The following is a 22,299-nucleotide window of genomic DNA, read 5'->3' as shown; positions in this document are numbered from 1 at the left end:
TGTTGTTGTTGTTGCTGTTGTTGTTGTTGTCGTCGTCGTCGTCGTCTTCGTTGTCGTCTTCGTATTTTTTGTTGTTATTGTTGTTGTTGTTGTTGTTGTTGTTGTTGTTGTTGTTGTTGTTGTTGTTGTTGTTGTTGATGATGTCGTTGTTATCGTTGTTGTTGTTGTTGTTGCTGTCGTCGGCGTCGTAGTCATCGTCGTCGTCGTCGTCGTTGTTGTTGTTGTTGTTGTCGTTGTCATTATTTTTGTTGTTGTTGTTGTTATTGTTGTTGTTGTTGTTTTTGTTATTCTCGTCGTTGTCGTTGTTGTCGTCACTGTCGTCATCGTTGTTGCTTTTGTTTCCATAGTAGTCGTGGTTCTCAACATTGTCCTCATCGTCGTTCTTGCCGTCATTGTCGTCGTCGTTGTTTTTGTCGTTGTGGTGCTGTTGGTGGTGTTGGTGGTGGTTGTTCGTCTTCTTGTCGTTGTTGTTATTGGTGGTGGTGTTGTTGTCATTGTTGTTGTTGTTGTTTTTGTTGTTGTTCTCGTCGTCGTCGTCGTTGTTGTTGTTGTTGTTGTAGTTGTCCTCTTCGTCGTCGTGGTTGTCGTTGTTGTTTTTGCTGTTGATGTCATTGTTGTCATCGTTGTCGTTGTTGTCATTGTTGTTATTGTTGTTGTTGTCGCTGTTGTCGTTGTTGTCGTTGTTGTTGTTATTGTCGTTGTTTTCATTGTTCTCGTCATTGTCCTTGTTCTCGTCATTGTCGTTGTTGTCGTCGTTGTTGTTATCGTTCTTATCGTTGTTCTCGTCATTGTCGTTGTTCTTGTCGTTTTTGTCGTCTTCATCGTCGTCTTCGTTTCCGTCGTCGTTGTCGTCTTCGTCGTCGTCGTCGTTGTTGTCGTCGTCGTGGTTGCCGTTGATGTCGCTATTATTGTCGTCATTGATGCCGTTGTTGTCATTGTTGTCGCTGTTGTCCTTGTTGTTATTGTTGTTGTCATTGTTGTTGTTGTTGTTGTCGATGTTATTGTTATTCCGATGTTATCATTGTTCTCGTCATTGTCGTTGTTGTCGTCGTTTTCGTCGTTGTCGTCATCGTCGATGTTGTTGTTTTATTGTTGTTGTTGTTGTTGTTATTGTTGTTGCAGTTGTTGTTGTTGGTGTTGTTGGTGTTGTTGTTGTTTATGATGTTGTTGTTGTTGTTGTTGTTGTTGTTGTTGTTGATGTTGTTGTGGTTGTTGTTGTCCTTGTTGTTGTGGTTGTCATCGTCTTCGTTTTTGTTGTTGTTGTTGTTGTTGTTGTCATTGTTCTCCTCATTGTCGTTGTTGTCGTCGTTTTCGTCGTCGTCGTCGTTGTTGTCATCATAGATGTTATTGTTCTTGTTGCTGTCGTTGTTGTTGTCCTTCTAATTGTTGTTGTTGGTGTTGTTGCTGTCATTGTTATTGTTGTTGTGTAGCGACCCGACTCAAGATGAGTCAAGCCTCTGAGTATGTGTGCCATCCCTGGATCAGTATGCTGGCACACACAGTACATCAATGTATATATCAAAGTGCAATCACATGTAAAATAGCGTAAAAATGATATATACCTTAAATATCTCAGCGGAAGCGGTCAAGGGTGTGGAGTCCCAATAAACACCAACGGCAAGTTGAGTGTAGACCGTAACCTTGAATCGTACTCTTACTCGTCGAAGAAAAGTATCTGCAACATAAGACGTTGCAGCCGTGTAGGTCAGCATATTGAATATGCCGGCAAGTCACATAAGAGAGGGGTAAAGTAACAATCAACTATCTCTACATGCATATTTGGCCGGTGGGGCTAAGTTTTGCATAAAGCCAGTTTTATCCTACAACAAGAGGGGTTGAAAACAAAATGTTACTACATTATTGGTTGTTAACGAGCTGGTTCCGCCAACTAGTTCTCGTACCCGAGTTGTCAATAATTACCCTCATCAAATATATATAATGGTGTTGAGAATTCCAGATAACTTCAGTTCCTTTGGCTCAAGTTGTCCATGACCGTGGACATGGCTAATCGATTAGGTTTGAGTACTCTGCAGAGTTTTGCACACCTTCCCCACAAGATTTGATCGCCTCCGGGTTTGTCCTCGCACTTCAGGATGTTTGAAGACCGGATCATCAAAACATGGTCTTTCAACGGGTCCCTCTGAATCCATGTCGGTGCCCATCCATTCCTACCGTTCGTCTACATCTGCTAGGACCGCCTGTCCAGAGTCGCCGCGTTGTCCAACCAAGCCAGAGCCCATAATGACTTGTGGCTGTGCAGGTAAGCCTTGGGTCTTGAAAATATCCATCCGTCTCTTTGAGCCTGGGTGAAGCTTTCCGTAGGATGACATGGCCTCTCCAGCATGCCGGGAATCCACTGGGTTTTCCAGGGAGCCGATCAACCGTCCTTCACCCAGTGTTGCATGGCGTCCGTGCTCTTGAAAATCTTGTCTTAGTCCGGTCTTGATTATTATATCAATCTCGCATCACTCGTGGTATACACTCAACCGATAACCCGTCTACTCAAGCATAGCATTAAGAAATTGTCGTTCCGGGGCCAAGTGTCGGGGTTGTTGTGTTCCTACCACATGATACTACAACTAGACTAAAGTTTCCAAGTACCTAGGCAGCATGCAATTGGGCATAGGATGGTAGAACTACGATGCATAAAATATAGGTGATAGTATGATCAAAGTGACTTGCCTGTGATGTTGACGAAGAATAAATTTCTCGAGAAAATAACTTGATAGACTACTCGTCACTCTCCGATGAAATCTATATAACAAACATATCATCCACATAAGCACACATACTAGCAATCATTCTAGCAATCAAACAAAAGAGAGAGAGCGAATGAGAAACCGAAAGAACTTCAAATAGAACTAAAGAGTCTTCTACTACGTCAACCACTAAATAGTTTTGCCTAACAGAAAATAATAACGAGGAACTAAGATATGAGTTTAACGAAGATAAAATAAAGTATTTTCACAAAACCTTTTGAAAGTATTCCCAAACTGGTTTTGAAACAACGGTGAAAACAATTGCGCGTTACTACGGAGCTAGAATTGTTTTCATGAAAACAAATAAACATAAAATAAAGACTTGTTGCAAAACTACTGTTAACTAACATAAACAAACAATAATAATCTTTCTGAAATAATAAAGAAAATATTTTAAAACAAAAGTAGAAAATGAATTAGCCGAAAACCTAAAAGCGGTGAAACAGAAATTGTTTCACATGAAATAATGAGTTAAAATACTCAAACAACTCTGCAATTTTTACCACTGATATATAAGATCACTAGTGATCAGTACCAAAAGGAATCAAAATAAAAGCTATTTTTAGACTCCTGGAATAGGCAAAACAGTGTTTAAACTAAATCTGCTCTAACTTATATTTACAAACTTCAAACATAGACAAATTATATGTTTTTAAAAACTACAGGAAAATTCTGAGCTACTGGAAAATGAATCAATGTCATTGGACTTCGGGATCAAACGTTGTGGCTAAAACAAGTTTGGAAGTTTCTGTTTTTGCAGTTGAAACAGAAAAAACTGCTGCTACTAGTACTAACACGTGGCAAGCTGCGGTGGCGTTTGTTTCTATGCTTCGGGCAAACGGCCTATCTCTAAAAAAACTACTGGTTAAACATAAGTGATCTAAAAACCACTGGTTAAACATAAGTGATCTAAAAACCACTGGTTTTTCTCACTAGACCGAAGGGGTACTAGTGTTTTAATCTTAGCCGTTGCATGGGGATCTAAGGGCTAGGAATAGGATCAAAAGAAAAACAGAGAGAGAGAGAATCTACCTGCTGTCAGAGGGTGCACCGGCGATGGAGGGAGATGGCCGGCGAGGAGGGAGCTCCGGTGGGGGGTGGGGACGTCGGGCGGCAGCGGTGGGGGTGCTTCTCCTCCGGCGAGTGGGGCTCGGGGAACTCGGGGCAGCTCGGGGTGGACTCCTCCAGGGCGAGCCGAAGGGTGCAGCGGTTTGCACCGGCTGCTGCACCGGTGAGGCTCGTGGCGGCGGCTGCTCGTGGAGGCGGCGGGGTGCAGCAGGGTGGCAAGGGGCCGCGGTGGAAATGGGGAGGCGGTGGAGGCGTCGAAGGTGGGGTGCAGGGGGTGGCAAGGGGCGCTGGGGCTGTTGCTGTTGCTGCTGCGGGGTGGTGCAGCGGCTAGGGCGGTGATGAGGGGAGAGGGAGGCGGCGGCGGTAGGGTAGGAACGGGGCTGCGGTGGAGGGTCCTATATAGGCCATGGGGGAGGGGAAGTAAGGAAGGAGAGGGAGCTCGCAGGAAGGAGATCGCGGGAGAGAGGAGAGGGAGAACTCGGTCTGGTAGAGAAGGAAAGAGAGGAGAGGCAGAGAGGAAAGGAGAGATCGCGGGAGAGAAGGGAGAGCTCGGTCTGGGAGAAACAGAGAAGGAAGGGGAGGAAGAAGAAAGAAGGAAGGAGGAGGGAGAACTAGGGAAAGGAATCACGGTAGAAGGACAGGGAGCTTCGGCTCGGTTCCTGGTGAAAGAAAAGGAAAGGGAGGGAGGAGATCGCGTGGGAAGAGAGAGAGAGAGAAAAGAGAGAAGACGTGGGGAGGGGTGGCGGTGGGGCTGTGCATGGGATGCATGCCTCGGTGCATGGCTCCAGTACGTGGGCAAGGGAGCTCGAGGGGGCGGCTGGGCTGAGCCCCTTTGGCTCGGCCTGGCAGGTTTCTTGTTTTTTTTAAACCTTTCCAAACAGAAAAAATTTAAAAGTCAAAGGAATAAAATAAATCAATATATTTATATAGGCCATTATATAAAAAGAATCAGAGAATAAATCTCTACCCAAATAGCATTTTTCTAAAGCCAAAATAAAAGCTTTAGAAAAATTATTTTTTTCCAAAATCCCTAAAAGCATTATTTATTTTTGTAAATAATTTTCAAATGATCCTCTAAGTTTGAGGGTTCAAATAACTTTCAAAATGCCCGTGGGTTCGAGGGTCATGTTCCTCCTCTCTGGTAATGTATTTCCCGGCATTTTGTTGCACGAAGAAAACGAATGAAAATGCAAATGAATTCAAATACAAATATCTCCGTTCAAATTCTTTATAGTTGAAGAAGTCATGTCATCTTCTCTCTTGGCTTTTAAAAGCTTGAATTTGAATTTACCGGAGGAGGGGAAAGTCATTTTATTCCCTCTCATTAAAAAGTTTCGAAAAGTTTCAAATTTCACACGAGTTTCAGTCACTCAGCAAACAAACAAACAATCAATCTAATAATTATATTAACATTTTCCAAAATTTATAATTTTGGGATGTTACAAACTACCACACTTAAAATGAATCTCGTCCTCGAGATTCGAAGAGGCTAGAAAGAAAGGTTAGGGTTTGGGGGTCTTCTAGCAATCCAATCTCCGGCAAGGTGTGATGCTACCACACTTAGAATGAGAGTTACTGGTCCCTCAAAATTCTTTAACGATCCTGTGGGGTTTTGGCAACTGACTTCGCACAGTCTTCATATTAAATCCTTTGGTGATGCTCTCCCGTTGATATAAGCTTCTTCCATCACTTGGTCTTCTTAACTGACAGTCTCGTGACCATTCTAAATAACATATCGATGGTTCTCATGGTGGTCTACCATTTGTGGTTATCCTGAAGAGAGAGGGGTCTTGGTTTCATCCTCACCGTAAAATTTCCTACGCGTGACAACAAATGCCATGTACATGGGCTGTTCTTATACCGTTCTAAGGCTTAAACAAAAGCTTCACAGAACGTCGTCTCTCACTATGGGTAAGTCTCTCAGATTTACCATTCCGAATAGCAAGATAAATGATAAGAGTAAGTCGTCATGGTGATCAATCCATTCCGCACCCAAATCATTTCTCTGTATAAGGTTTAGCAAATCTCGCATTCTAACACTTGGGCATCCTGACAAGCGTTGCAGAATTTCTCTTGTCCACGAACGAAGTTCGGATAATCCATTGGTTCTGCAAGATGAACGAAACATCTATCGTATCTTCACAACTCTCAGGTTTTCGTATGCTCCTAAGAAACGTTTGCTGATCCATCATAGCTTCTTCCATAAATCATATTCTTTTCATAATCAATCCTTTATTACATCCTCAAAAACTCCAATTCATAAGTACTTTATTACAAATGCTGCCATCCACATGGTTCGGTATGGTCGAGCATTTCTGCCAACTTTATTCATCTGCCTCTCTTGGAGGTACTTTAGTTCCACTCGAACTTTCCGAGGTGCTCCTTGAAATCATCCATCTTTTGCTTCATCATGGTGGTCATTAGCTTCATCTCCATCATCTCCGCACGTACTTCACTCAGGTATTCCTGGGTATGACGGAGTCTTGCTTCAAGTATTTCTCTGATCTGACGTATGGCTTCCATGGCGGCTTCACGAACAGCATCAAAGAAGGTTGCTCGTGGTACACGTGAAATGAAAAAGTATTGCCCCATAGTCTTTGGACAAACTCCTTTCACATGGTGGAGGTGTACTTCCACGTACCAAAGTTCTACTCCACTTTCCATGAATGGGTAGCCTTTGTAGACTGCATCTCCTTCAAGACGAATGTGCTTCATCAAGTCCTTCAGGATTTTCGGGTAATCATGCTCACTGGTCAGGGTCATGATCGTTTCTGGGCCCTTGAGGAATGACTCGTAGAGAGTTGTCATCTGCAGGTGTCAATAAATAGGTACTCAGAGGAGTGTATGTGTCTCCTTGGGAATGCATGGTACATTCGTACTCATTGGATCCTGTGGGTTTACTGATTACTACCATACTTAAAATGAGACATACTCATGCCTGCATAGACCATATTTTCTCATCTCCTGAGAGATCTTTGTTCGATGAGAAACAACGCATACAGTTTCAACATAGGCAATCATGAGACAATAAATTCCATTTATTCATGATGTTATTACAATCTCAGGGACTTCTATTACAAAAATTTCACTCCATGATCTCATGAAAAACAAGAGTGCTTCAGATTACACTTATTGCCATGGTCATAACTTAACTACTCCATTCTAGCTTTCTTCCTTTGTGGACAATCGCTGGCAAAATGTCCTGCTTCCTTGCAACAAAAACAAATGATTTCTGACAAGTCTCGAGGCTTCTTTTCTTCTGCTTTTGCTCCCTGGATTCCCGGCTTCCTTCCTGAGCACATGTATTTGTGTTGGCCAAATTTCATACACTTGTAACATCTGACATGACTCAGGTCTTTGTCTGCAGAGATTTGGTTCTTCCGAGGGTACTTTTTCTTCTTTCCAGACTCCTTCGTTTTGGCTAGTTCTTCTATTTCAAGTGGATCAAACTCCACTTCTTCCGTCGGGAAGTTTCCCAGATACTCTTGGCTTCTCTTCATGCAGTCGTGTGAATAATGTCCTTCTTCTCCACAAGAGTAGCATGCATTGGAGAAAAATCTGGTCAGACCTTGTCTATCAGGGTCTTCAATATATTCGTTCATCACAGGTTCTTCTAGAATCTTCTTCTTGAGGGTTTCCTTCACTGCATCTTTCTGTTTCTTGACAACTTGTTGCACCTTGGGGTAAATGTGACACTAAGCTGGGTAGTGGGTTGTTCCCTCACAAAGGAAACAAGTCACCTGACTACTTGGGCATTCCTCAGCTGGGTGATTTTCTTCACAATGAGTGCAATCATCCTTGTGTTCTTCCTGGGTGTGTCCTATTTCTCCACAGATCTTGCATGCACAAGTCTTCTTCTTCGGATTATCATAGCCCTTCTGAATGAGACGGGATCTTAACACAGTCTTCTTGAATTCTTCCCAACTTTCTGCTCCACTAAATCCTTGTATGGCACGATGCATTTTCCACCAGATCGCAGCACTTTGTGTAAAGTACTGGAGAGCGTGTTCCACTTCATACTTCCTTAAGATCAAGTTGCTCCCGAAGTGGTTCTCCATGTTCTGAATCCATATTTCAGCTTCTAGCTGGGTCATTGGTCCAGAGACTACAAATCCAACTTCATACTCCATCTGGTAGGGTTGAGGTTTTGGGGATGAGACGGGTAAGCGAGAGAGGGAGATACACACAATAGAAACAATATTTTTGAGAATAGGTTTTTGTTGTGGCCGTCGGAAAACACACACCAATGACGGCTCACAAATCATCGTATCTAAAGTGGGTATATAAAAGGTGTTTGGACTTCTAATGGTCATATAATTATTCGAACGCTTCGGGGTCTTCGAGTTCTTCGGGTCTTGAGAGTCTTCAATTGGTGTAGCTTCAATTTCCATGATGAAATCCTCTTTACTTTGAAGTAGAACTCCGTTGATTCTTCATGAGGTCGAAGGGGTAAGGGGATTGTATAACTATTTGAGGTGAGAGAGAACATTTGATGAAATCAGAAGAGATGAGAAGTAAAAGGTGTTGTTGAAAATAATTTTTTTTGAGAGATCCTATCCTAGGAAGTTTCCAGTTTCTAGGGTCACGTCCTACACTCAACATGTGCTCTGACACCATTTCTGTAGCGACCCGACTGAAGACAAGTCAAGCCTATGTGTATCTGTGCCATCCCTAGATCAGCATGCTGGCACACACAGTACATCAATGTATATATCAAAGTGCAATCACATGTAAAATAGCGTAAAACTGATATATACCTTAAATATCTCAGCGGAAGCGGTCAAGGGAGTGGAGTCCCAATAAACACCAACGGCAAGTTGAGTGTAGACCGTAACCCTGAATCGTACTCTTACTCGTCGAAGAAAAGTATCTGCAACATAAGACGTTGCAGCCGTGTAGGTCAGCATATTGAATATGCCGGCAAGTCACATAAGAGAGGGGTAAAGTAACAATCAACTATCTCTACATGCATATTTGGCCGGCGGGGCTAAGTTTTGCATAAAGCCAGTTTTATCATACAACAAGAGGGGTTGAAAACAAAATGTTACTACATTGTTGGTTGTTAACGAGATGGTTCCGCCAACCAGTTCTCGTACCCGAGTTGTTAATAATTACCCTCATCAAATATATATAATGGTGTTGAGAATTCCAGATAACTTCAGTTCCTTTGGCTCAAGTTGTCCATGACCGTGGACACGGCTAATCGATTAGGTTTGAGTACTCTGCAGAGTTTTGCACACGTTCCCCACAAGATTTGATCGCCTCCGGGTTTGTCCTCGCACTTCAGGGTGTTTGAAGACCGGATGATCAAAACATGGTCTTTCAACGGGTCTGAATCCCTGTCGGTGCCCATCCATTCCTACTATTCGTCTACATCTGCTAGCACCGCCTGTCCAGAGTCGCCGCGTTGTCCAACCAAGCCAGAGCACATAATGACTTGTGGCTGTGCAGGTAAGCCTTGGGTCTTGAAAATATCCATGCGTCTCTTTGAGCCTGGCTGAAGCTTTCCGCAGGATGACATGGCCTCTCCAGCATCCCGGGCATCCACTGGGTTTTCCAGGGAGCCGATCAACCGTCCTTCACCCAGTGTTGCATTGCGTCCGTGGTCTTGAAAATCTTGTCTTAGTCCGGTCTTGATTATTATATCAATCTCGCATCACTCGTGGTATACACTCAACTGATAACCCGTCTACTCAAGCATGGCATTAAGAAATTGTCATTCCGGGGCCAAGTGTCGGGGTTGTTGTGTTCCTACCACATGATACTACAACTAGACTAAAGTTTCCAAGTACCTAGGCAGCATGCAATTGGGCATAGGATGGTAGAACTACGATGCATAAAATATAGGTGATAGTATGATCAAAGTGACTTGCCTGTGATGTTGACGAAGAAGAAATTTCTTGAGAAAATAACTTGATAGACTACTCGTCACTCTCCGATGAAATCTATATAACAAACATATCATCCACATAAGCACACAAACTAGCAATCATTCTAGCAATCAAACAAAAGAGAGAGAGCGAATGAGAAACCGAAAGAACTTAAAATAGAACTAAAGAGTCTTCTACTACGTCACCCACTAAATAGTTTTTTCTAACAGAAAATAATAACGAGGAACTAAGATATGAGTTTAACGAAGATAAAATAAAGTATTTTCACAAAACCTTTTGAAAGTATTCCCAAACTGGATTTGAAACAACGGTGAAAACAATTGTGCGTTACTACGGAGCTAGAATTGTTTTCATGAAAGCAAATAAACATAAAATAAAGACTTGTTGCAAAACTAATGTTAACTAACATAAACAAACAATAATAATCTTTCTGAAATAATAAAGAAAATATTTTAAAACAAAAGCAGAAAATGAATTAGCCGAAAACCTAAAAGCGGTGAAACAGAAATTGTTTCACATGAAATAATGAGTTAAAATACTCAAACAACTCTGAAATTTTTACCACTGATATATAAGATCACTAGTAATCAGTACCAAAAGGAATCAAATTAAAAGCTATTTTTAAACTCCTGGAATAGGCAAAACAGTGTTTAACCTAAATCTGCTCTAACTTATATTTACAAACATCAAACATAGACAAATTATATGTTTCAGAAAACTACAGGAACATTTTGAGATAGTGGAAAAGGAATCAATGTCATTGGACATCGGGATCAAAAGTTGTGGCCAAAACAAGATTGAAAGTTTCTGTTTTTGCAGTTGAAACAGAAAAAACTGCTGCTACCAGTACTAACACGTGGCAAGCTGCGGTGGCGTTTGTTTCTATGCTTCGGACAAACGGCCTATCTCTAAAAAAACTACTGGTTAAACATAAGTGATCTAAAAACCACTGGTTAAACATAAGTGATCTAAAAACCACTGGTTAAACATAAGTGATCTAAAAACCACTGGTTTTTCTCACTAGACCGAAGGGGTACTAGTGTTTTAATCTTAGCCGTTGCATGTGGATCTAAGGGCTAGGAATAGGATCAAAAGAAAAACAAAGAGAGAGAGAGAGAATCTACCTGCTGGCAGAGGGTGCACCGGCAATGGAGGGAGATGGCCGGCGAGGAGGGAGCTCCGTTGGGGGGTGGGGACGTCGGGCGGCAGCGGTGGGGGTGCTTCTCCTCCGGCGAGTGGGGCTCGGGGAACTCGGGGCAGCTCGGGGTGGACTCCTCCAGGGTGAGCCGAAGGGTGCAGCGGTTTGCACCGGCTGCTGCACCGGTCAGGCTCGTGGCGGCGGCTGCTCATGGAGGCGGCGGGGTGCAGCAGGGTGGCAAGGGGCGGCGGTGGAAACGAGGTGGCGGTGGAGGCTTCGAAGGTGGGGTGCAGGGGGTGGCAAGGGGCGTTGGGGCTGTTGCTGCTGCTGCTGCGGGGTGGTGCAGCGGCTAGGGCAGCGGTTCGGGGAGAGGGAGGCGGCGGCGGTAGGGTAGGAACGGGGCTGCGGTGGAGGCTCCTATATAGGCCATGGGGGAGGGGAAGTAAGGAAGGAGAGGGAGCTCACAGGAAGGAGATCGCGGGAGAGAGGAGAGGGAGAACTCGGTCTGGTAGAGAAGGAAAGAGAGGAGAGGCAGAGAGGAAAGGAGAGATCGCGGGAGAGAAGGGAGAGCTCGGTCTGGGAGAAACAGAGAAGGAAGGGGAGGAAGAAGAAAGAAGGAAGGAGGAGGGAGAACTGGGGAAAGGAATCACGGGAGAAGGAGAGGGAGCTTCGACTCGGTTCCTGGTGAAAGCAAAGGAAAGGGAGGGAGGAGATCGCGTGGGGAGAGAGATAGAGAAAAGAGAGAAGACGTGGGGAGGCGTGGCGGTGGGGCTGTGCATGGGATGCATGCCTCGGTGAATGGCTCCAGTACGTGGGCAAGGGAGCTCGAGGGGGCGGCTGGGCTGAGCCCCTTTGGCTCGGCCTGGCAGGTTTTTTTTTTAAACCTTTCCAAACAGAAATTTAAAAGTCAAAGGAATAAAATAAATCAATATATTTATATAAGCCATTATATAAAAAGAATCAGAGAATAAATCTCTACCCAAATAGCATTTTTCTAAAGCCAAAATAAAAGCTTTTGAAAAATTATTTTTTTCCAAAATCCCAAAAAGCATTATTTCTTTTTGTAGATAATTTTCAAATGATCCTCTAAGTTTGAGGGTTCAAATAACTTTCAAAATGCCCGTGGGTTCGAGGGTCATGTTCCTCCTCTCTGGAAATGTATTTCCCGACATTTTGTTGCACGAAGAAAACGAATGAAAATGCAAATGAATTCAAATTCAAATATCTCCGTTCAAATTCTTTATAGTTGAAGAAGTCATGTCATCTTCTCTCTTGGCTTTTAAAAGCTTGAATTTGAATTTACCGGAGAAGGGGAAAGTCATTTTATTCCCTCTCATTCAAAAGTTTCGAAAAGCTTCAAATTTCACACGAGTTTCAGTCACTCAACAAACAAACAAACAATCCATCTAATAATTATATTAACATTCCAAAATTTATAATTTTGGGTGTTACATGTTGGTGGTGGTGTTGTTGTTGTTGTTGTTTTGTTGTTGTTGTTGTTGTTGTTGTTGTCGTTGTTGTCGCTATTGTCGTTGTTGTCACTATTGTCGTCGTTGTTGTTGTTATCGTTGTTGTCATTGTTCCCTTCAGTGTATTTGTTGTCGTAGTTGTAGTCGTCTTCGTCGTCGTCCTCATATTCGCCGCCGCCGCCGTCGTCATCGTCGTTGTCGTCGTCATCGTCGTTGTTGTTGGTGTTGTTGTTGTTGCTGTTGTTTTTGTTGTTGTTGTTGTTGTTGTTGTTTTTGTTGTTGTTTTTGTTGTTGTTGTTGTTGTTGTTGTTGTTGTTGTTGTTGTCGTCATTGTCGTCTTCGTTATTTTTGTTGTTGTTGTTGTCGTTGATGTCGTTGTTGTTGTTGTCGTCGGCATCGGCGGCGGCGGCGTCGTCGGCGGCGTTGTTGTTTATGTTATTGTTGTTGTTTTTGTTGTTGTTGTTGTTGTTGTCGTTGTTGTTGTTGTCGTCGTTATTTTTGTTGTTGTTGTTGTTTTCTTTGTTATTGTTGTTGTTGTTGTTGTTCTCGTCGTTGTCGTTGTCGTTGTTTTCGAGACTATCGTCATCTTTGTTGTTTTTGTTGTTACCATTGTTGTCGTCACTATCGCCATCGTTGTTGTTTTTGTTTCCTTAGTTGTGTTGTCCCCGTTGTCGTGCTTTTCGTCATTGTCAAAGTCGATGTCGTCGTCGTCGTCGTTGTTGTTGTCGTTGTGGTGGTGGTGGTGGTGTTGGTGGTGGTTGTTCTTATTGTTGTTGTTGTTGCTGTTGTTGTCGTTGTTATCGACCTTGTCGTCATCGTTTTCATCATCATCGTCGTCGTCGTCGTTGACGTTGTTGTCATCGCCGTCGTTGCTGTTTTTGCCATTCTTGTCGTTTTTGTTGTAGCAATTGTTGTTGTTGTTCTCGTCGTAGTCGTTGTTGTCGTTGTTATCCTCGTCGTTGTTGTTGTTGTTGTCGTTGTTGTCGCTGTTGTTATTGTTCTCGATGTTGTCATTGTTTTTTTGTTATTGTTGTTGTCGTAGTTGTCATTGTTGTCGTTGTTCTTGTGATTGTCATCGTTGTCGCTGTAGCCATCGTTGTCGTCGTCGACATCGTCGTCGTCGTCGCCATCATTGTCGTTGTTTTGTTGTTGTTATTGTTATTGTTGTTGTTGTTGTGGTGATGGTGGTGGTGGTGGTGGTGGTTAATGTTGTTGTTGTCATTGTTGGCGTTGTTGTCATTATTGTTGTTGTCGGTGTTCTCGTTGTTCTCGTCATTATCGTTGTCGTCGTCGTTGTTGTTCTTGTTGTCGTTGTTGTTGTTGTTATTGTTGTTTTTGTTGTTGTTGTTGTTGTTGGGGAACGTCGCATGGGAAACAAAAATTTTCCTACGCGCACGAAGACCTATCATGGTGATGTCCATCTACGAGAGGGGATGAGTGATCTACGTACCCTTGTAGATCGTACAGCACAAGCGTTAGAGAACGCGGTTGATGTAGTGGAACGTCCTCACGTCCCTCGATCCGCCCCGCGAACAATCCCGCGACCAGTCCCACGATCTAGTACCGAACGGACGGCACCTCCGCGTTCAGCACACGTACAGCTCGACGATGATCTCGGCCTTCTTGATCCAGCAAGAGAGACGGAGAGGTAGAAGAGTTCTCCGGCAGCGTGACGGCGCTCCGGAGGTTGGTGATGATCTTGTCTCAGCAGGGCTCCGCCCGAGCTCCGCAGAAACGCGATCTAGAGGAAAAACTATGGAGGTATGTGGTCGGGCAGCCGTGAGAAAGTCGTCTCTAATCTGCCCTAAAACCCCCATATATATAGGAGGAGGGAGGGGGACCTTGCCTTGGGGTCCAAGGGAACCCCAAGGGGTCGGCCGAGCTAGGGGGGAGGACTCTCCCCCCCCCAAACCAAGTCCTACTTGGTTTGGTGGGAGGGAGTCCTTCCCCCTTCCCACTTCTCCCTCCTTTTTTTTTCTTCCTTTGATTTTTTCTTCCTTGGCGCATAGGATTTGGTGGGCTGTCCCACCAGCCCACTAAGGGCTGGTGTGACCCCCACAAATACCTATGGGCTTCCCCGGAGTGGGTTGCCCCCCTCCGGTGAACTCCCGGAACCCATTCGTCATTCCCGGTACATTCCCGGCAACTCCGAAAACCTTCCGGTAATCAAATGAGGTCATCCTATATATCAATCTTCGTTTCCGGACCATTCCGGAAACCCTCGTGACGTCCGTGATCTCATCCGGGACTCCGAACAACATTCGGTAACCAACCATATAACTCAAATACGCATAAAACAACGTCGAACCTTAAGTGTGCAGACCCTGCGGGTTCGAGAACTATGTAGACATGACCTGAGAGACTCCTCGGTCAATATCCAATAGAGGGACCTGGATGCCCATATTGGATCCTACATATTCTACGAAGATCTTATCGTTTGAACCTCAGTGCCAAGGATTCGTATAATCCCGTATGTCATTCCCTTTGTCCTTCGGTATGTTACTTGCCCGAGATTCGATCGTCAGTATCCGCATACCTATTTCAATCTCGTTTACCGGCAAGTCTCTTTACTCGTTCCGTAATACAAGATCCCGCAACTTACACTAAGTTACATTGCTTGCAAGGCTTATGTGTGATGTTGTATTACCGAGTGGGCCCCGAGATACCTCTCCGTCACACGGAGTGACAAATCCCAGTCTTGATCCATACTAACTCAACTAACACCTTCGGAGATACCTGTAGAGCATCTTTATAGTCACCCAGTTACGTTGCGACGTTTGATACACACAAAGCATTCCTCCGGTGTCAGTGAGTTATATGATCTCATGGTCATAGGAATAAATACTTGACACGCAGAAAACAGTAGCAACAAAATGACACGATCAACATGCTACGTCTATTAGTTTGGGTCTTAGTCCATCACGTGATTCTCCTAATGACGTGATCCAGTCATCAAGCAACAACACCTTGTTCATAATCAGAAGACACTGATTATCATCGATCAACTGGCTAGCCAACTAGAGGCATGCTAGGGACGGTGTTTTGTCTATGTATCCACACATGTAAATGAGTCTTCATTCAATACAATTATAGCATGGATAATAAACTATTATCTTGATACAGGAATTATAATAATAACTATACATTTATTATTGCCTCTAGGGCATAATTCCAACAGTCTCCCACTTGCACTAGAGTCAATAATCTAGCCCTCACATCACCATGTGAACTACATTGTAATAAATCTAACACCCATACAGTTCTGGTGTCGATCATGTTTTGGCCGTGGAAGAGGCTTAGTCAGCGGGTCTGCTACATTCAGATCCGTGTGCACTTTGCATATATTTACGTCCTCCTCCTCGACGTAGTCGTGGATGAGGTTGAAGCGTCGTTTGATGTGTCTGGTCTTCTTGTGAAACCTTGGTTCCTTTGCTAAGGCAATGGCACCAGTGTTGTCACAGAACAAGGTTATTGGATCCAGTGCACTTGGCACCACTCCAAGATCCGTCATGAACTGCTTCATCCAGACACCCTCCTTAGCCGCCTCCGAGGCAGCCATGTATTCCGCTTCACATGTAGAATCTGCTACGACGCTTTGCTTGGAACTGCACCAGCTTACTGCACCCCCAATAAGAATAAATACGTATCCGGTTTGCGACTTAGAGTCGTCCGGATCTGTGTCAAAGCATGCATCGACGTAACCTTTTACGGCGAGCTCTTCGTCACCTCCATACACGAGAAACATCTCCTTAGTCCTTTTCAGGTACTTTAGGATATTCTTGACCGCTGTCCAGTGATCCACTCCTGGATTACTCTGGAACCTGCCTGCCATACTTATGGCCAGGCTAACATCTGGTCTAGTGCACAGCATCGCATACATGATAGAGCCTATGGCTGAAGCATAGGGGACGGAGCGCATATGCTCTCTATCTTCATCAGTTGCTGGGTACTGAGTCTTACTCAATCTCGTACCTTGTAACACTGGCAAGAACCCTTTCTTGGACTGTTCCATTTTGAACCTCTTCAAAACTTTATCAAGGTATGTGCTTTGTGAAAGTCCTATCAGGCGTTTTGATCTATCCCTATAGATCTTAATGCCTAGAATGTAAGCAGCTTCTCCTAGGTCCTTCATAGAGAAACTTTTATTCAAGTAACCTTTTATGCTCTCCAAAAGCTCTACGTTGTTTCCAATCAGTAATATGTCATCCACATACAATATTAGAAACGCCACAGAGCTCCCACTCACTTTCTTGTAAATACAAGATTCTCCAACCACTTGTATAAACCCAAATGCTTTGATCACCTCATCAAAGCGTTTGTTCCAACTCCGAGATGCTTGCACCAGTCCATAAATGGATCGCTGGAGCTTGCACACCTTGTCAGCATTTTTAGGATCGACAAAACCTTCGGGTTGCATCATATACAACTCTTCCTTAAGGAAACCTGTAAGGAACGCCGTTTTGACATCCATCTGCCAAATTTCATAATCGAAAAATGCAGCTATTGCTAACATGATTCTGACGGACTTAAGCATCGCTACGGGAGAGAAAGTCTCATCGTAGTCAATTCCTGGAACTTGTGAGAAACCCTTTGCCACAAGTCGAGCTTTATAAACGGTCACATTACCGTCAGCGTCCGTCTTCTTCTTAAAGATCCATTTGTTCTGAATAGCCTTGCGGCCCTCAGGTAGTATCTCCAAAGTCCATACTTTGTTCTCATACATGGATCCTATCTCGGATTTCATGGCTTCTAGCCATTTGTTGGAATCTGGGCCCACCATTGCTTCTTCATAATTTGCAGGCTCATTGTTGTCTAACAACATGATTGTCAAGACGGGATTACCGTACCACTCTGGAGCAGCGCGTGATCTCGTCGACCTGCGTGGTTCAACAGAAACTTGAACTGGAGTTTCATGATCATCATCATTAACTTCCTCCTCAACTGGCGTCGCAATCACAGGGGTTTCCCCTTGCCCTGCGCCACCATCCAGAGGGATGAGAGGTTCGACAACCTCGTCAAGTTCTATCTTCCTCCCACTCAATTCTCTCGAGAGAAACTCCTTCTCGAGAAAAGTTCCGTTCTTAGCAACAAACACTTTGCCCTCGGATTTGAGATAGAAGGTGTACCCAACTGTCTCTTTTGGGTAGCCTATGAAGACGCACTTTTCCGCTTTGGGTTCCAGCTTTTCAGGCTGAAGCTTTTTGACATAAGCATCACATCCCCAAACTTTAAGAAACGACAACTTTGGCCTTTTGCCATACCACAGTTCGTATGGTGTCGTCTCAACGGATTTTGATGGTGCCCTATTTAAAGTGAATGCAGCTGTTTCTAATGCATAACCCCAAAACGATAACGGCAAATCAGTAAGAGACATCATAGATCGCACCATTTCTAATAAAGTACGATTACGACGTTCGGACACACCATTACGCTGTGGTGTTCCAGGCGGTGTTAACTGCGAAACAATTCCACATTGTCTTAAGTGAGCACCAAACTCGAAACTCAGATATTCACCCCCACGATCAGACCGTAGGAACTTGATCTTCTTGTTACGATGATTTTCTACTTCACTCTGAAATTGCTTGAACTTTTCAAATGTTTCAGACTTGTGCTTCATTAAGTAGACATAACCATATCTACTCAAATCGTCAGTGAAGGTGAGAAAATAACGATATCCGCCGCGTGCCTCCAAGCTCATCGGACCACACACATCGGTATGTATGATTTCCAATAAGTCACTTGCACGCTCCATTGTTCCGGAGAACGGAGTTTTAGTCATCTTGCCCATGAGGCATGGTTCGCAAGTGTCAAGTGAATCAAAGTCAAGTGACTCCAAAAGTCCATCAGCATGGAGTTTCTTCATGTGCTTTACACCAATATGACCCAAGCGGCAGTGCCACAAAAATATGGCGCTATCATTGTTTACTCTAACTCTTTTGGTCTCAATGTTATGTATATGCGTATCGCTATCGAGATTCAATATGAACAATCCTCTCACATTCGGTGCATGACCATAAAAGATGTTACTCATAGAAATAGAACAACCATTATTCTCAGACTTAAAAGAGTAACCGTCTCGCAATAAACAAGATCCAGATATAATGTTCATGCTCAACGCAGGCACTAAATAACAATGATTTAAGTTCGTCACTAATCCCGATGGTAGTTGAAGTGACACGGTGCCGACGGCGATTGCATCAACCTTGGAACCGTTTCCTACGCGCATCGTCACTTCGTCTTTCGCCAGCCTCCGTCTATTCCGCAGTTCCTGCTTCGAGTTGCAAATGTGAGCAACAGAACCGGTATCGAATACCCAGGCACTACTACGAGAGCTGGTTAAGTACACATCAATAACATGTATATCAAATATACCTGATTTTTCTTTGCCCGCCTTCTTATCTGCCAGATACTTGGGGCAATTGCGCTTCCAGTGACCCATACCCTTGCAATAGAAGCACTCTGTTTCAGGCTTAGGTCCAGCCTTGGGTTTCTTCGGCGGATTGGCAACAGGCTTGCCGCTCTTCTTCGAATTGCCCTTCTTGCCTTTGCCGTTTCTCTTGAAACTAGTGGTCTTGCTCACCATCAACACTTGATGTTCTTTACGGAGTTCAGACTCTGCGACTTTCAGCATCGCAAACAACTCGCCGGGAGACTTGTTCATCCCTTGCATGTTGTAGTTCAACACAAAGCCTTTATAGCTTGGCGGCAGTGATTGAAGGATTCTGTCAGTGATAGCTTCTTGCGGGAGTTCAATCCCCAGTTCAGCTAGATGGTTTGAGTACCCAGACATTTTGAGCACATGTTCACTGACAGACGAGTTTTCCTCCATCTTGCAAGCATAGAATTTATCGGAGGTCTCATACCTCTCGATCCGGGCGTTCTTCTGAAAGATGAACTTCAACTCCTGGAACATCTCAAATGCTCCATGACGCTCAAAGCGACGTTGAAGTCCCAGTTCTAAGCCATACAAGACTGCACATTGAACTATTGAGTAGTCCTCCTTACGCGCTAACCAAGCGTTCTTAACATCCTGATCAGCCGTAGCGGGTGGTTCATCTCCTAGCGCAGCATTAAGGACATAATCCTTCTTTCCAGCTTGTAAGATTAGCTTAAGATTACGAGCCCAGTCTACAAAATTGCTTCCATCATCTTTCAACTTAGCTTTCTCTAGGAACGTATTAAAATTGAGGATGACACTTGCGTGAGCCATGATCTACTACACAAATATATTCAAAGTGGACTTAGACTATGTTCAAGATAATTAGAGTTCAACTTAATCAAATTACATGCTAAACTCCCACTCAAAAAGTACATCTCTCTAGTCATTTGAGTGGTTCATGATCCACCTACACTATCCCAAGTCCGATCATCACGTGAGTCGGGAGTAGTTTTAGTGTTAAGCATCCCTATGCTAATCATATCATCTATATGATTCATGATCGACCTTTCGGTCTCATGTGTTCCGAGGCCATGTCTGCACATGCTAGGCTCGTCAAGCTTAACCCGAGTGTTCCGCGTGCGCAACTGTTTTGCACCCGTTGTATGTGAACGTTGAGTCTATCACACCCGATCATCACGTGGTGTCTCGAAACGACGAACTGTAGCAACGGTGCACAGTCGGGGAGAACACAATTTCGTCTTGAAATTTTAGTGAGAGATCACCTCATAATGCTACCGTCGTTCTAAGCAAAATAAGGTGCATAAAAGGATTAACATCACATGCAATTCATAAGTGACATGATATGGCCATCGTCACGTGCTTCTTGATCTCCATCACCAAAGCACCGGCACGATCTTCTTGTCACCGGCGCCACACCATGATCTCCATCATCATGATCTCCATCAACGTGTCGCCATCGGGGTTGTCGTGCTACTTATGCTATCACTACTAAAGCTACATCCTAGCAAAATAGTAAACGCATCTGCAAGCACATATGTTAGTATAAAGACAACCCTATGGCTCCTGCCGGTTGCCGTACCATCGACGTGCAAGTCGATATTTCTATTACAACATGATCATCTCATACATCCAATATATCACATCACATCATTGGCCATATCACATCACAATCATACCCTGCAAAAACAAGTTAGACGTCCTCTAATTTTGTTCTTGCATGTTTTACGTGGTGACCAAGGGTATCTAGTAGGATCGCATCTTACTTACGCAAACACCACAACGGAGATATATGAGTTGCTATTTAACCTCATCCAAGGACCTCCTCGGTCAAATCCGATTCAACTAAAGTTGGAGAAACCGTCACTTGCCAGTCATCTTTTGAGCAAATGGGGGTTACTCGTAACGATGAAACCAGTCTCTCGTAAGCGTACGAGTAATGTCGGTCCAAGCCGCTTCAATCCAACAATACCGCGGAATCAAGAAAAGACTAAGGAGGGCAGCAAAACGCACATCACCGCCCACAAAACCTTTTGTGTTCTACTCGAGAAGACATCTACGCATGAACCTAGCTCATGATGCCACTGTTGGGGAACGTCGCATGGGAAACAAAAATTTTCCTACGCGCACGAAGACCTATCATGGTGATGTCCATCTACGAGAGGGGATGAGTGATCTACGTACCCTTGTAGATCGTACAGCAGAAGCGTTAGAGAACGCGGTTGATGTAGTGGAACGTCCTCACGTCCCTCGATCCGCCCCGCGAACAATCCCGCGATCAGTCCCACGATCTAGTACCGAACGGACGGCACCTCCGCGTTCAGCACACGTACAGCTCGACGATGATCTCGGCCTTCTTGATCCAGCAAGAGAGACGGAGAGGTAGAAGAGTTCTCCGGCAGCGTGACGGCGCTCCGGAGGTTGGTGATGATCTTGTCTCAGCAGGGCTCCGCCCGAGCTCCGCAGAAACGCGATCTAGAGGAAAAACTATGGAGGTATGTGGTCGGGCAGCCGTGAGAAAGTCGTCTCTAATCTGCCCTAAAAGCCCCATATATATAGGAGGAGGGAGGGGGACCTTGCCTTGGGGTCCAAGGGAACCCCAAGGGGTCGGCCGAGCCAGGGGGGAGGACTGTTTGGTGGGAGGGAGTCCTTCCCCCTTCCCACTTCTCCCTCCTTTTTTTTTCTTCCTTTGATTTTTTCTTCCTTGGCGCATAGGATTTGGTGGGCTGTCCCACCAGCCCACTAAGGGCTGGTGTGACCCCCACAAATACCTATGGGCTTCCCCGGAGTGGGTTGCCCCCCTCCGGTGAACTCCCGGAACCCATTCGTCATTCCCGGTACATTCCCGGCAACTCCGAAAACCTTCCGGTAATCAAATGAGGTCATCCTATATATCAATCTTCGTTTCCGGACCATTCCGGAAACCCTCGTGACGTCCGTGATCTCATCCGGGACTCTGAACAACATTCGGTAATCAACCATATAACTCAAATACGCATAAAACAACGTCGAACCTTAAGTGTGCAGACCCTGCGGGTTCGAGAACTATGCAGACATGACCCGAGAGACTCCTTGGTCAATATCCAATAGCGGGACCTGGATGCCCATATTGGATCCTACATATTCTACGAAGATCTTATCGTTTGAACCTCAGTGCCAAGGATTCGTATAATCCCGTATGTCATTCCCTTTGTCCTTCGGTATGTTACTTGCCCGAGATTCGATCGTCAGTATCCGCATACCTATTTCAATCTCGTTTACCGGCAAGTCTCTTTACTCGTTCCGTAATACAAGATCCCGCAACTTACACTAAGTTACATTGCTTGCAAGGCTTATGTGTGATGTTGTATTACCGAGTGGGCCCCGAGATACCTCTCCGTCACACGGAGTGACAAATCCCAGTCTTGATCCATACTAACTCAACTAACACCTTCGGAGATACCTGTAGAGCATCTTTATAGTCACCCAGTTACGTTGCGACATTTGATACACACAAAGCATTCCTCCGGTGTCAGTGAGTTATATGATCTCATGGTCATAGAAATAAATACTTGACACGCAGAAAACAGTAGCAACA

This window comes from Hordeum vulgare, chromosome 7H (assembly GCF_904849725.1).
Source record: "Hordeum vulgare subsp. vulgare chromosome 7H, MorexV3_pseudomolecules_assembly, whole genome shotgun sequence".
Classification (NCBI taxonomy): domain Eukaryota; kingdom Viridiplantae; phylum Streptophyta; class Magnoliopsida; order Poales; family Poaceae; genus Hordeum; species Hordeum vulgare.
The sequence above is the reverse complement of the archived record's forward strand: the minus strand, read 5'-3'. Positions refer to the sequence as shown.